Here is a 10,646-nt window from a genome sequence, read left to right as displayed (position 1 = left end):
TTTCCTATTCCAACAAGGAGAAGGGGGAAGGAGGGGGATGAGAGAAGGAAAGGCGGACCGGCCCCCCTAGTCTAATTCGGTTTGGGCTAGGGGGGGGGGGCGTGCGCCACACCTGGCTTGCCTCCTCTCTTCGACCACTTGGCCCATGAGGCCCAATAACTCCTCGGGGGGTTCCGGTAACTCCCCGGTACTCTAGAAAATACCCGATACACCTCGGAACTATTCTGGTGTCCGAATATCGTCTTCCAATATATAAATCTTTACGTCTCGACCATTTCAAGACTCCTCGTCATGTCCGTGATCTCATACGGGACTCCTAACAACCTTCAGTACATCAAATCACATAAACTCCTAATACCAATCGTCATCGAACGTTAAGCGTGCGGACCCTACGGGTTCGAGAACTACGTAGACATGACCGAGACACTTCACCGGTCAATAACCAATAGTGGAACCTGGATGCTCATATTGGTTCCTACATATTCTATGAAGATCTTTATCGGTCAAACCGCATAACAAGATATGTTGTTCCCTTTGTCATCGGTATGTTACTTGCCCGGGATTCGATCGTCGGTATCATCATACCTAGTTCAATCTCATTGCCGGCAAGTCTCTTTACTCGTTCCGCAATACTTCATCCCGTAACTAACTCATTAGTCACAATGCTTGCAAGGCTTATAGTGATGAGTATTACCGAGAGGGCCCAGAGATACCTCTCCGAAACACGGAGTGACAAATCCTAATCTCGTTCTACGCCAACCCAACAAACACCTTCGTAGACACCTGTAGAGAACCTATATAATCACCCTTTTACATTGTGACGCTTGGCAGCACACAAAGTGTTCCTCCGGTATTTGGGAGTTGCATAATCTCATAGTCCGAGGAACATGTATAAGTCATGAAGAAAGCAGTAGCAATGAAACTGCAACGATCATAATGCTAATCTAACGAATGGGTCATTTCCATCACATCATTCTACTAATGATGTGATCCCATGTATCAAATGACAACACATGTCTATGGTTAGGAAACGTAACCATCTTTGATTTACGAGCTAGTCAAGTAGAGGCATACTAGGGACACTATGTTTTGTCTATGTATTCACACATGTACTAAGTTTCCGGTTAATACAATTCTAGCATGAATAATAAACATTTATCATGAAATAAGGCAATTAATAATAACTTTATTATTGCCTGTAGGGCATATTTCCTTCAGTCTCCCACTTGCACTAGAGTCAATAATCTAGTTCACATCACCATGTGATTTAACATCACTAGTTCACATCTATATGAACACCCATACTTCACATCGCCATGTGACCAACGCCCGAAGGGTTTAATAGATTCGATAATCTAGTTCACATCGCTATGTGATTAACACCCAAAGAGTACTAAGTTGTGTTCATGTTTTTCTCATGAGAGAAGTTTAGTCAACGGGTCTGTCACATTCAGAGCCATATGTATTTTACAAATATTCTATGTCTACAATGCTCTACATGGAGCTACTCTAGCTAATTGCTCCCACTTTCAATATTTATCCCCAGATCGAGACTTAGAGTCATCTGGATCAGTGTAAAAGCTTGCATCGATGTAACTCTTTACGACGAACTCTTTATCACCCCCATAACTGAGAAATATTTCCTTAGTCCTTACTAAGGATAATTTTGACCGCTGTCCAGTGATCTACTCCTAGATCACTATTGTACTTCCTTTCCAAACTCATGGCAAGATACATAATAGGTCTGGTACACAGCATAGCATGCTATATAGAAACTATGACTGAAGCATAGGGAATGACTTTCATTCTCTTTCTATCTTCTGCCATGGTCGGGCTTTGAGTCTTACTCAATTTTACACCTTGTAATACAAACAAGAACTCCTTGTTTGACTGATCCATTTTGAACTCTTTCAAAAACTTGTCAAGGTATATACTCATTGAAAAAACATATCAAACATCTTGATCTATCTTTATAGATCTTGATGCCCAATATGTAAGCAACTTCACTGAGGTATTTCTTTTAAAAACTCTTATTCAAGTATCCCCTTATGCTATCTAGAACTTCTATATCATTTCCAATCAACAATATGTCATACATATAATATTAGAAATGCTATGGAGCTCCCACTTACTTTCTTGTAAATACATGCTTCTCCAAAAATCTGTATAAAACCATATGCTTTCATCACTCTATTAAAGCATTTATTCCAACTCTGAGAGGCTTGCACCAGTCCATAAATGGATCGCGGGAGCTTTCACACTTTGTTAGCACCTTTAGGATCGACAAAACCTTTTGGTTGCATCATATACAACTCTTCTTCCAAAAATCTATTCAGGAATGCGATTTTGACATCCATCTGCTAGATTTCCTAAAATATGGCAACTGCTAATATGATTTGGGCGTATTCAAGCATCGCTACAGTTGAGAAAATCTCATTGTAGTCAACACCTTGAACTTGTCGAAAACCTTTTGCGACAAGTCGAGCTTTGTAGATAGTTACACTACTATTAGCGTCTGTCTTCCTCTTTGAAGACCCATTTATTTTCTATGGCTTGCCGATCATCGGGCAAGTCCACCAAAGTCCATACTTTGTTCTCATACATGGATCCCATCTCAGATTTCATGGCCACAAGCCATTTCGCGGATTCTGGGCTCATCATCGCTTCCTCATAGTTCGTAGGTTCATCATGGTCTAGTAACATGACTTCCAGAATAGGATTACCGTACCACTCTAGTGTGGATCATACACTGGAAGACCTACGAGGTTCGGTAGTAACTTGATCTGAAGTTTCATGATCATCATCATTAGCTTCCGCACTAATTGGTGTAGGAATCACTAGAACTGATTTCTGTGATGAACTACTTTCGAATTCGGGAGAAGGTACAATTACCTCATCAAGTTCTACTTTTCTCCCGCTCAATTCTTTCGAGAGAAAACTCCTTCTCTAGAAAGGATCCATTCTTAGCAATGAATATCTAGACTTCGGATCTGTGATAGAAGGTGTACCCAACATTTTCTTTTGAGTATCCTATGAAGATACATTTCTCCGATTTGGGTTCGAGCTTATCAGATTGAAGCTTTTTCATACAAGCATCGCAGCCCCAAACTTTAAGAAACGGCAACTTTGGTTTCTTGCCAAACCACAGTTCATAAGGTGTCATCTCAACGGATTTTGATGGTGCCTTGTTTAAAGTGAATGCAACTGTCTCTAATGCATAACCCCAAAACAATAGTGGTAAACCGGTGAGAGACATCATAGATCGCACCATATCAAATAAAGTACGGTTTACGACGTTCGGACACACCATTATTCTATGGTGTTCTAGGTGGCGTAAGTTGTGAAACTATTCCACATTGTTTAAAATGAAGACCAAACTCGTAACTCAAATATCCTCCTCCACGATCAGATCGTAGAAACTTTATTTTCTTGTTAAGATGATTTTCCACTTCACTCTGAAATTATTTTAACTTCTCAAATGTTTCAGACTTATGCTTCATTAAGTAGATATACCCATATCTGCTCAAATTATCTCTGAAGGTAAGAAAATAACGATACTCGCCACGAGCCTCAACACTCATTGGCCGCATACATCGGTATGTATTATTTCCAATAAGTCAGTAGCTCGTTCCATTGTTCCGGAGAACGAATTATTAGTCATCTTGCCCATAAGGCACGGTTCGCAAGTATCAGATGATCCATGATCAAGTGATTCCAAAAGTCCATCTTTATGGAGTTTCTTCATGCGCTTTACACCGATATGACCCAAACGGCAATGCCACAAATAAGTTGCACTATCATTATCAACTTTGCATCTATTGGAATCAATATTATGAATATGTGTATTACCACAATCGAGATTCAATAAACCATCAATATTGAGTGTATGACCTTAGAAGGTTTTATTCATGTAAACAGAATAACAATTATTCTCTGTCTTAAATGAATAATTGTATTGCAATAAACATGATCTAATCATATTCATGCTCAACGCAAACACTAGATAACATTTATTTAGGTTCAACACTAATACCGAAAGTATAGGGAGTGTGCGATGATGATCACATCAGTCTTGGAACCACTTCCAACACACATCGTCACTTCGTCCTTAGCTAGTCTCTATTTATTCTGCAACTCATGTTTTGAGTTACTAATCTTAGCAACCGAACCAGTATCAAATACCCAGGGGTTTCTACGAGCTCTAGTAAGGTACACATCAATAACATGTATATCAAATATACCTTTGTTCACTTTGTGATCCTTCTTATCCGCCAAATATTCGGGGCAGTTCTGCTTCCAGTGACCATTTCCTTTGCAGTAGAGGTACTCAGTTTCAGGCTTAGGTCCAGCTTTGGGTTTCTTCACGGGAGTGACAACTTGCTTGCCATTATTCTTGAAGTTCCCTTTCTTTTCTTTGCCCTTTTCTTGAAACTAGTGGTTTTGTTTAATCATCAACACTTGATGCTCTTTCTTGATTTCTACCTTCGTCGATTTTAGCATTATGAAGAGCTCAGGAATTGTTTTCGTCATCCCTTGCATACTATAGTTCATCACGAAGTTCCAGTAACTTGGTGATGGTGACTAGAGAACTTTGCCAATCACTCTCTTATCTGGAACATTAACTCCCACTTGATTCAAGTGATTGTAGTACCCAGACATTCTGAGCACATGCTCACTAGTAGAGCAATTCTGCTCCATCTTTTAGGCAAAGTACTTGTCAGAGGTCTCATACCTCTTGACACGGGCATGAGTCTGAAATACCAAATTTAGCTCTTGGAACATCTCATATGCTCTGTGACATTTCAAAAACATTTTTAAGTCCCGGTTCTAAGCTGTAAAGCATGTTGCACTAAACTATCAAGTAGTCATCATATTGAGCTAGCCAAACGTTCATAACATCTACATCTACTCCTGCAGTAGGTCTGTCACCTAGCGGTGCATCAAGGACATAATTCTTCTGTGTAGCAATGAGAATACACCTCAGATCATGGACCCAGTCCCCATCATTGCTACTATCATCTTTCAACCTAGTTTTCTCTACGAACATATAAAAAACATAGGGAAGCTATAACACGAGCTATTGATCTACAACATAATTTGCAAAATACTATCAGGACTAAGTTCATGATAAATTAAATTTCAATTAATCATATTACTTAAGAACTCCCACTTAGATAGACATACCTCTAGTCATCTAAATGATCACGTGATCCAAATCAACTAAACCATGTCTGATCATCATGTGAGATGGAGTAGTTTTCAATGGTGAACATCACTATGTTGATCATATCTACTATATGATTCACGTTCGACCTTTCGGCCTCAGTGTTCCGAGGACAAATCTGCATATGCTAGGCTCGTCAAGTTTAACCCGAGTATTCTACGTGTGCAAAACTAGCTTGCACCCGTTGTATGTGAACGTAGAGCTTATCACACCCTATCATCACGTGGTGTCTCGGCACGAAGAACTATAGCAATGGTGCATACTCAGGGAGAACACTTATACCTTGAAATTTAGTAAGGGATCATCTTATAATCTTACCGCCGTACTAAGCAAAATAAGATGCATAAAAGATAAACATCACATGCAATCAAAATATGTGACATGGTATGGACATCATCCTCTTGTGCTCATGATCTCCATCACCGAAGCATCGTCATGATCTCCATCGTCACTAGCGCGACACCTTGATCTCCAACGTAGCATTGTTGTCGTCTCGCCAACTATTGTTACTATGACTATCGCTACCGCTTAGTGATGAAGTAAAACAATTACATGGCGATTGCATTGCATAAAATAAAGCGACAACCATATGGCTCCTTCCTGTTGCCTATAACTTTGTTACAAAACATGATCATCTCATACAACAATTTATATCACATCATGCCTTGACTATATCACATCACAGCAAGCCCTGTAAAAACAAGTTAGACGTCCTCTACTTTGTTGTTGCAAGTTTTACGTGGCTTCAATGGGATCCTAGCAAGAATCGTTCTTACCTATGCATCAAAACCACAACGATTTTTCGTCAAGTGAGCTGTTTTAACCTTCAACAAGGACCGCCCATAGTCAAACTCGATTCAACTAAAGTTGGAGAAACAGACACCCGCCAGCCACCTATGTGCATAAGCACGTCGGTAGAACCAGTCTCATGAACGCGGTCATGTAATGTCCGTCCGGGCCGCTTCATCCAACAATACCGCCGAATCAAAGTAAGACATCGGTGGTAAGCAGTATGACTATTCTCGCCCACAACTCTTTGTGTTCTACTCGTGCATATAACATCTACGCATAGACCTGGCTCGGATGCCACTGTTGGGAACGAGGTAATTTCAAAAAAAATCATACGATCACGAAAGATCTATCTAGGTGATGCATAGCAACAAGAGGGGAGAGTGTGTCCACATACCCTCGTAGACCGAAAGCGGAAGCGCTAAGTAACGCGGTTGATGTAGTCAAACTGCTTTGCAATCCAACCGAACAAGTACCGAATGCACGACACGTCTGCGATCTGCACATGTTCAGCTCGGTGACATCTCTTGAACTCTAGATCCAGCTGAGGCCGAGGGAGAGTTCCGTCATCACGACGGTGTGGTGACGGTGATGATGAAGTTAGCAGCGCAGGGCTTTGCCTAAGCACTACGACGATATGACCGAGGTGGAAAACTATGGAGGGGGCCACCGCACACGGCTAAAGATCAACTTGTGTATCTTCGGGGTGCCCCCTCCCTCGTATATAAAGGAGGGAGGGAGGAGGAGGCTGGCTAGGGGAGGAGGCGCGCCATGGGGGTGCAACCCTACCCCAAGTAGGATTCGCCGTCCCTTTCCTATTCCAACAAGGAGAAGGGGGAAGGAGGGGGAGGAAAGAAGGAAAGGGGGGTCGGCCCCCTAGTCCAATTCGGTTTGGGCTAAGGGGGGGGGGCACACCTTGGCCTGCCTCCTCTCTTCCACCACTTGGCCCATGAGGCCCAATAACCCCTTGGGGGGGTCCGGTAACTCCCCGGTACTCCGGAAAATACCTGGTAGACCTCAGAACTATTCTAGTGTCCGAATATAGTATTCCTATATATCAATCTTTATATCTTGACCATTTTGAGACTCCTCGTCATGTCCGTGATCTCATCCGGGACTCTGAACAACCTTCGGTACATCAAATCACATAAACTCCTAATACCAATCGTCATCGAACGTTAAGCGTGCGGACCCTACGGGTTCGAGAACTATGTAGACATGACCGAGACACTTCTCCGGTCAATAACGAATAGTGGAACCTGGATGCTCATATTGGTTCCTAAATATTCTACGAATATCTTTATTGGTCAAACCGCATAACAACACATGTTGTTCCCTCTGTCATCGGTATGTTACTTGCCCGAGATTTGATCGTCGGTATCATCATACCTAGTTCAATCTCGTTACTGGCAAGTCTCTTTACTCGTTCCATAATACTTCATCCCGTAACTAACTCATTAGTCATAATGCTTGCAAGGCTTATAGTGATGAGTATTACCGAGTGGGCCCAAAGATACCTCTCTGAAACATGGAGTGACAAATCCTAATCTCGATCTATGCCAACCCAACAAACACCTTCAGAGACACCTGTAGAGAACCTTTATAATCACCCTTTTACGTTGTGACGTTTCATAGCACACAAAATGTTCCTCCGGTAGTCGGGAGTTGCATAATCTCATAGTCTGAGGAACATGTATAAGTCATGAAGAAAGCAGTAGCAATGAAACTGTAACAATCATAATGCTAAGCTAACGGATGGGTCTTGTCCATCACATCATTCTCCTAATGATGTGATCCCGTTTATCAAATAACAACACAAGTCTATAGTTAGGAAACATAATCATCTTTGATTAATGAGCTAGTCAAGTAGAGGCATACTAGGGACACTATGTTTTGTCTATGTATTCACACATGTACTAAGTTTCCGGTTAATACAATTCTAGCATGAATAATAAACATTTATCATGAAATAATGAAATAAATAATAACTTTATTATTGCCTCTAGGGCATATTTCCTTCATAAATCACATTTTTTTGTACTCTATGCATGCAAGCACCACATCATCAATTCATGCATGTTACTCACAAGTTATTTCTTGCATTAAATTTTGTATTGACAATATATGTGCTGGTCACGTGCACACATATGTAGTTCACACTCACATTTTTGTTAGAATTGTCATTCTTTTAACTGCAATTGATTTTTTCTCTTTAGTTATACATGTTTTTGGAGGAACTTTTATGTATTATCTATACCCCTATATACTGTGCGAATAACTTTGAAAGATGGTCGTTGGATGAAGCTAATCCGACAATGCAGAGATGGCAAATCCGAGCACTACTAGCCATTGGATATCATCAACATTCCACCAGATTCTGCCACATGTACAATTTAGAAGACTCCATGTTTGAACTTAAGCATAATGCCCAAACCTTAAAACACAAGCACTTCTCCTTTGTTCTAGAATCTTCCGTATCATAATTGCCCAAACTTTTTTTTTCTCTAAATGAATTGCCATTATTTGTTTTTTTAGTTTATGCTTTACAATGCACAACCCCATGAATCTTAACATTTTTATAAAACTAATTGAATTTGAATGAGATGAACTATAAGAACTAAACGAACATCTACATCATGCATATATGACTCAAAGCTTTACATGCTATAGTGTGTATTTATTCATAATTTGGTTTCCAAATCTCATGTGTTCAATGCATGTGTACCTTACTAGTTTTGAGTAGAGTAGCAAATTTCATGCAGCCGCGGGTATATCAAAATGCAGGGCCCATGCATCATTGCCTTTCGGTCGAACCTACGTCCACAAATTTTTGTACGTATATCTCCACTGGTCCCCGAACCCAAAATGCTCCCTCGTTCCCGTAAAACCAAGTGGCCCACACATATTAAGGCATCGACTTGAACTCAATCCCTCTCGCGTTTACTATGACGTGGCCTCGCATGCCGTAGTACTCCTACAAACCCTATCGCCGCACACATCATCGGTTTTCTTCAAGATGACAAGGGAGAAGAGGATTTTTAGTGGAGGCGCTTTAAAAAAAGGATTTATAGTGGAGGCCCCTACCCTAGGGTGCCCTAGATAGCTGCCGCACGCATCATTGGTTTTCTCTTTTCTTTATGCTCTTGCGCCCTAGAGTGAAATAATGGTTGCTTCGTCCATCCAGCTTAATGCAGGGAAGGTGCGGCTTTATGATTTGACCCCACACCGCTCATTTACTACTACTGTGGTGCTAGGACCGGGGTGCCTCCAAGTCCAACCGCTGCTCTGAACTGTAATTTAGTGCATCGCACGTGGAACAAGACGGTGGATTAGCCACATGTCGGTGAAAGGGGTCCTATTAAGTGTTTCGCCATTTCGTGTGCGGACTGACCCTGCTTGATTTGCTACGCCAACATGATAGGGGCAGCCTACCACTTGGTTTTGCTCCTTGGTGAATCCCGACTATATTGATCTAAAAGGATACGTACTGTAGTACCCTCTCCGTCTTGGTTTATAGGTGTGCACGTAGTTCTAGGTCATCCATTTGACTAACTAAATATGAGTTACTATGTCACAAAAAGTATATCATTGGATTCTTAAGCGAATATAGTTTCTAAACATATACTGTTCATCACATATATAGCCAGTTAAATTCTCAACCTAGAACGACGTGCATGCCCTGTAAACCGATACGGAGGAAGTAGTAAAAATGAGGTGATTTTACAGAGCGGGTAGGGGGTCCCGGTCTGTGTGTCTAAGGCTAATGGTAACAGGAGGCAAGGGACACGATGTTTTACCCAGGTTCGGGCCCTCTTGATGGAGGTAAAACCCTACTTCGTACTTGATTGATCTTGATGATATGAGTATTACAAGAGTTGATCTACCACGATATCGTAGAGGCCAAACCCTAGAAGCTAGCCTATGATGATTATGATTGTCCTACCACGGACTAAACCCTCCGGTTTATATAGACACCGGAGGGGGCTAGGGTTTACACAGAGTCGGTTACAAAGAAGGAGATCTAATATCCGGATTGCCAAGCTTGTCTTCCACGCAAAGGAGAGTCCCATCCGGACACGGAACAAAGTCTAGAGTCTTGTATCTTCACGGTCCAACAGTCCAGCCAAAGTATATAGTCCGGCTGTCCGGATACCCCCTAATCCAGGACTCCCTCAGTAGCCCCTGAACCAGGCTTCAATGACGATGAGTCCGGCAAGCAGTTTGTCTTCGGCATTGCAAGGTGGGTTCCATCTTCGAATACTCCAAATAAGATTTAAGGATTGCGTCCGGCTCTATGAGATAATTTGTAACACCCCAAAATTTTTAACCTTGTTTTATTAATTAAAATTTTGCCAGGAACTTAAACTTTTGTTTTCTGGATTTTCTTTTGATTTCAGAACCATTCTTCCCATTATTTTTATGGAGTTTTTACCTCAAGTGAAAAACTTCCCAATTTTATTGGACTCTCTTACCCTCTCAAATAAAACAATTCTTTTATCAGTAGGATTATTTATATAATTAATTTTTCCCTGAGCTTTATTTCTCTAGATTGGGTTTTCATAAGTTTAGGGTCCCATTTGCACTGCAACCCTTTTATAAATTCATTCAAAAATCCCACCAAAATTTGGAGATG

Source organism: Triticum dicoccoides, chromosome 7B, assembly GCF_002162155.2.
Source record: "Triticum dicoccoides isolate Atlit2015 ecotype Zavitan chromosome 7B, WEW_v2.0, whole genome shotgun sequence".
In the NCBI taxonomy this organism is placed as follows: Eukaryota; Viridiplantae; Streptophyta; class Magnoliopsida; order Poales; family Poaceae; genus Triticum; species Triticum dicoccoides.
The sequence above is the reverse complement of the archived record's forward strand: the minus strand, read 5'-3'. Positions refer to the sequence as shown.